The sequence below is a fragment of the Apium graveolens genome, chromosome 1 (assembly GCF_009905375.1).
Source record: "Apium graveolens cultivar Ventura chromosome 1, ASM990537v1, whole genome shotgun sequence".
NCBI lineage: Eukaryota > Viridiplantae > Streptophyta > Magnoliopsida > Apiales > Apiaceae > Apium > Apium graveolens.
In genome coordinates, this window is record NC_133647.1 from 186,739,372 (window position 1) to 186,745,818 (window position 6,447).

The window sequence follows — 6,447 nt, forward strand, 5'->3', positions numbered from 1 at the left end:
GAAAATGTAACAGAAATACCCGTTTTTGAAAGATACGGTCAAAAATACATTTCTAATACACATTTCAAAAATGGGTAAGGCTATTACGCATTTGACAAATGAGTATTATTTAAAAAAAACAAAAAAAAAAAAAGTAAAATCATGTAAAGACATGATACGCATCTCACGAATGCATGATACGCATCTCACGAATGCGTATCCATAATTTTTTATTTTTTTTTTAATTTTTTTTATACAAGTTACCAATTTCTAAAATGCGTATTAGTAATACCCCATTTTAAAATGCGTATTAGGTAGGTATTTTTGGCCAAACATTCCAAAAAATGGTATTCTTGTCACAAAGTTTAAAAAAAGAGGTATTTTTGTCATTTTTTCTCAAGACAATTTCAATATTTCGATATAAAGAGGGCATTATTTTTAAATTGTACATGCGAGTTGAGTTTTGTTAGAAAATAAAATGGATATTTTTTTATAATCTATTTGAATTGTATTATAAATATTATTTAAAATAGATTATATACTTAGAGATTTTTAGAGTGTCGAGTAATGAAATATTATGTACCATTTACAATTACTTTTTTTGTCTTTGATTTATTTTGGGTATGATATATATTTTAGTTATATCTGATCTTTGAGTTAAAAATATGTCGATACTAATTTTAATTTATATAGATTCAATATATGTGGGTGTAAGTTAAATGAATTTGTTGTATTTAGAATCGACAATATCTCCGTCTAAATCCGGTGATCTTGTATTAAAGTGTGAGTACAAGGTTGTTACATTCATGACATAGGAATGTCAAATGAGATTTAGATATTTTAAAATATATTACAGTGTTGGCCGTGTCGGTATATGTCATACATGGATTGTTTTCATTTATTGAAATTAATACAATGTTATCTAATCGTTATCGACTTTTATTCGTTAGTTATTTCAATATTTTTTCATATACTAATTCAATAATAATGTTTATTTAATTTTTACCCGAGTCTTTTATCTGATCAGATAGGTTAGGGACCACGTCGAAATCAGTTGGATCCATAGCTTCTGTCGGCCAACAGACATCTTGAAAGTCTTGATAATCAACAAATTTTGTGACGACTTGTATTATATCAAGTCCAAGAAATAATAACTCATTTTTGGTCAAGTTAGTTAATTTGATACATATTTTTTGTTGAATTAAATTTATAAAAAAATTTAAACACATTCTATTTATATAACATATTACAAATATTCCGTCTTATCGATCAGTCGTCTTTGCCGAACTCGTAATTTAAATTACTAAACCTACGTAATGAATCAGTTTACATAGTCAAATGATGAATACTTTATAAATATGGATCACATTTCAAATTCAAATTAAGCTGGAGTATTTCAAGCATTTTTTTTTAAAAAAAATCGGTTGAAATTATGATTTCGAATTCAACTAAAGTTCATGAACTCTTTATAGTCGTGATATATATACAATGGTCCGTTAATATATTATATTTGAACTTATATTTAAATTCAATTTGTTAAAATTAACTTCATAAATCATCCAATAATTATGCTTGAAGTTAAATAAAATGTGTTGGTATTAAACGGCACTCACATATTATATGTCTGATGTAAAGCACAAGTCATAGTCTGGTGTAGTGGTATAAAAACATATTGTTAAATAAGTGGACTTAGGTTCGATTCCCAATAACAACATTTTTTAAAAATAATAAATATAAGGGCAAATCTGTAATTTTACGAGAATAAATGTATCACAAATTTTGTCTCATTGTTCTCCTATTATATATACTAGCATTATAACCATTGCGAGGGTCATTTTCTATATTTTTTTATGCATCATGCAAATATAATTTTCTTAGTTGTTTTCTTATTTATAAATGTTGTACAATGTCTAATGTATATCAAATATAAGTTAATTGTTTATCAGTGTGTATTATCTTCATACAAGACATTATCAAATTACACAACGTTTCTAAATAGCTCATTAAGCAAAATGTATATATTTGTGTTTGTGTTGTATAATTTGTATTTAATGAATGCATATAAACAGGGTAGTCAGTGTACGTTTAAAAGAAATGATTAAACCTAATCTACAGAATGACGTTAGTATGTTTACAAAAAAAAAGATAAAAATTAACATATATGTTGAATACAGAGTTGACCAAAAATTTTGAATTTTATTTAAATAAATTATATGTACTGGTCTATATTATTACTGAGTTCACTACTAACTTGCAATTAACTTACTCAATTTAAAAGATAAAAAATGCATAACCGAAGTCAGAATGACTTGCAATCATTATATATAATAATGTAAAATTTACACTACTGTTAATATAAAAGTTGATTTTAATGAAAAATGTTAATTTTTGAAATTCAATGCATGTATGGAAAAATGATAGTTTTTTATTTACACTACTGTTAACAAAGTAAGATTAAGTTATATGTATGTGTTAACAAAGTAAAATTAAGTTATATGTGTGTGTCAGCATGTAAATTATCGTATGTTACATTTCTTAGTAAATTACGATGGTTTCAATTATTTATATGCTAAATATCTAATTTATGTACATGTATAATCATTATTAACATCTAGTGAGCCAATTAATTACTTAAATAACACGCATTTATAATTATTCAAAAATTAAAATTATGCAATAAATAAATTACAATAATTTATATATGGTATTCACATTATCACTGACAAACAGTCCATATTTATTTTTTACGCAACCGATTACAATCATGGTTGTAACATAAAAAAAAGTTATATATTGTAAAGACTTATTATTGATATTCATGATTTTTTTTCCAAAAATTTGAAGGAAAAATTGTAATTATATCGTTATTTAAACCGTTTTTAAGTTTCTTACATTACGACTCTAATATTTCTTCATCTTATAATTTGATAACATTGTATACTATTATTCTAAAATTAAATATTTTTCAGTTTGATAAAGTTTTATAAATATCAATTGAACTGGTTAATTCCTTCAAATTATTGAACAATATATATTTTTTCTTTAAATTGTATAAAATGCATTAAATCAAATGCTACAATATAGTAAAGTGTTATTCCCATATAGTCTAACAATAGAATTACAGAAAGGGGTTGAATGTAATTCTAGGTTTTTTTTGGAAATTAAGAAAACTCTTTGCCAAAATATATCTCTGTTTGAATATGCAAGTTTGCGGAAATGAAATATATATGTATTCAAGACACAAAGTAATTAAACACAGTGATTTAAAAACTTTATGGTGGATTGATCTTTTCCACCAAAGATATATATTGATTGAGAACTCTGTGATGCCAGAATGCACACAACTGCTTACAAGTAAAGTTACAAAGAAAGAACAGAGAAATTCCTAACAGATGTAGCCTTTTCTATTTCTCAGTTCAATTGATTGATCATGATCTACTCGCTACTATTGGTTTATATATCACCAAGTTACATATGACAAAGACAAACATATAAAATAAAATGTCTAAGTCTAATCACATGTTTCTTCATCTCTCTATCCAGCTTCTTTGTATTTCTTCAAGTAAGTATGGAAATGGAAATGATTCCTTATTCTCATAAACCTGCAATAGGTTGCCACATTCCTTTTGTATACAATCAACCCATGTGACTGTAAAGTCACTACACTACTAGAAAAAGTAGAATAGACATCGCCTCTTTTACATCGGTTGCTTATTTCACCGATGTAAAAAGTATTTTAGACATCGGTTTTGAGCAAGCGATGTCTTTTATGCTTATAAACATCAGTTTATTAGAAGAACCGATGTTAAATGTTCGTTAAAAAAAATTCAGCAGCGCGCCTTCCCCATTCCCCTAGCCAAAATTTCATTCCCTCTTAAATTTCCCCCGTTTTGCCTTAGATTATTTTCAACTCTTCCCCCTCTTTTAACTTTATCCTCAAATATACATTTAAAAAAAACACAAAATCAAAAATCAAAAATCAAAGCTATCACAACTCTCTCTCTGACGGAAGAACATCTCCCTCTCTCCCCATCACTCTTACTTCCCCTCTCCACCAATCTTTCTGAACTCTCAACGCAGAAGCCTAAATTCAAAACCTAACTTTCCAAATTGAAACCAAGAACTCACAATTAAGATCCCTAATTTGAATTATGTCTTTCAATTACATGAACCCTAACTCTTGTTTTCAATAAATCGTTCGATTTGTGTTAACAATCGGCATATCTATGTTGTTATTTATCCTTATGCCGCTCGAATTAGTAAGTGGTTTTTAAATTTCAATTTTAGCTTTTTAACAGATTTGTTGTTGTTTTCAGTTATATAAATAACTGATTGTATCTCTTTTTCTTTTATTTTTATTTTTACACATTTGTTTTAGTTTTTTTGTTGTGTTTTTATTTTTTATTGGATGTGAATTACAAAGAACTAGTAGTGCTCACGGTGATTACTGTGAAGAAAGCCCGTTGCCTGTTATCTGGGACGCGTTACCTTCAATTACGGTCGTCGGAGGACAGGGTACTCCTCTTTTCTCCTTGTTTTTTAGCTCTGTCCATAACATTATCGTTATATTCAAGACGAATCTGTGAGCTATGATAAGTCAGGTTTTTCGATTAATGCTGAAGATGTTCCATATGATATCAAATCAGTTTGGTGACTGCTTGTCATATTTAACTGCAGAAAATCCATCTGCTATGGGGATGATGACAAGATTTTTAACTCCGAAATTGATGAAAGCATCAAGCAGTAAGTTCTCATTACCTCTACCAACATATTTAAATAGTGTTTACTTTGGAGTTTGGACTCTCCTTTATTCTAGTTAATTTTCTTGGTAATCATATTTTTTAACATTTTTACAGCAGAGCCATGCTACTAATATTACTTTTTCGTAATAATTTAGTTATAATATCAGTAAAAGATTATAGTTAAAATAAATATGTTGGGATACAACTGCAGGCAGTTAGGCGACAAGGCTACTCTGGAATTTGTAAAAGAGGCAGGACACCTTGTTCAAAATGATCAGGGTGCAGAGTATAACAATCGCGTCAAGAAAATACTTTCTTCCTTGCACAAAGGTTAAGATATAGGAATGATCAATGACTCCACTTTCATTAAACATCTGTTAGTGATATTATTTTGATTTTGTTTGTGCTTAAGTTGTTGTTGTATGATGTTATATTATATAGACTCAACCTGCTTTCAGAAATTATATGCAGTTTATTTACATCTTATTTGTTGATGGGTAATTTTTTTTAATTTTTGATATTATTGTTAATTTTTTTGTTACTGTATTTATCTTGTACTTTGCCCAAGAAAAACTATTTATATCTATATTTCTAGGCTATTTAGCGGAAGCATAAAGCTGATGATGTTTAGTTTTATTTACGGAAGAAGTTGATTCTTACCCTTTACCCCCTCTATTATTTGTAAATGTTTTTTGTTTTTTAATTCTAAATTTTGATCAAACATTGTAGTACTCTTTACCTCTCCTATGATATATATCATTTAAGTATGTTAATTGAGTTATTACAGGAGTGGAGGATATTGATCTATGCAGAGTGTGTTAAGACCTGATCAGGCCTGATCATGGGGCTAAAGATATCGAAATAGAGGAGAAATCGAGGTTCTCCAGATGTGTTTTCTCAGGGAATTTTAAAAGGTTTTCATCTGGTACAAATATAATTCTCGATGAATATCATGAGCGCATTTATTCCACCAAGATAAGAATATATTCTGCCAAGTTTGTTAGGAATTGGGTTCTGAAAGTTGAATAGTTGATTATGCTGCTTGAAAACAAAAATGTGGTAGAAAATGAATTGAGATCTTCTTTTGTAAACAATATTTTAATGAGGAGGTTTTGCTAAGGAATGCTTCAAAAAACTCACTGATTTATGTAATTACAAGATTAAATCATTACCCTGTCTCGATTGACTTTATGACACAATCTTGTTGATATGATGTGAAGAGAGTATATAGAGTTGCATATTAAAATATTACACATCTTAGTTTGTCGTATTGTAGTTCTATAAAGGTATGCCATAATAAGCACTTAGCTACTGAGCTATCTCTTGAACATAATGAAGGTTGATTTGCAGTTGTGTGGATTAGATACCACAAACAGCCATTTGACATTTAATTGAAATTAGTTGTTTTATTGGCATAGCTTAAATAAATTACTGGAATATGCAAGAAGCTCTGTTATTTTTTACAAGGACTATGGGTTCCAAAAAGTTCATTGTTAGAACTTCAAGGGCTTGATGCTTTAGTTAGGGATTACACCCTGTATTTGTTTAGCAAGAGTCACTGCATTAATACAAGTGATTTACATAAAATAGTAAATTAAAAAATGCCATAGTTTAGAGAAATTGCAGAAGTTGCTTCCTGCAGCTATCATGATTCCCGAAAGCAGGCTCGAGCATTTAGTCGAACAAGCTCTTGATGTGCAAAGAGATGCTTGTGTGTTTCACAATA

The 6,447-nt window shown here is 28.5% G+C and overlaps 1 long non-coding RNA gene across 1 annotated transcript; it reads left to right on the forward strand.

Annotated features, from left to right (window-relative positions):
* Positions 1-4,675: 4,675 nt before the first annotated feature.
* Positions 4,676-5,207, forward strand: LOC141722912 (uncharacterized). The gene is made up of 2 exons (XR_012575913.1): positions 4,676-4,722; positions 4,933-5,207. It is a non-coding gene; the product is annotated as an uncharacterized LOC141722912 (long non-coding RNA).
* The last annotated feature ends 1,240 nt before the right edge of the window (positions 5,208-6,447 follow it).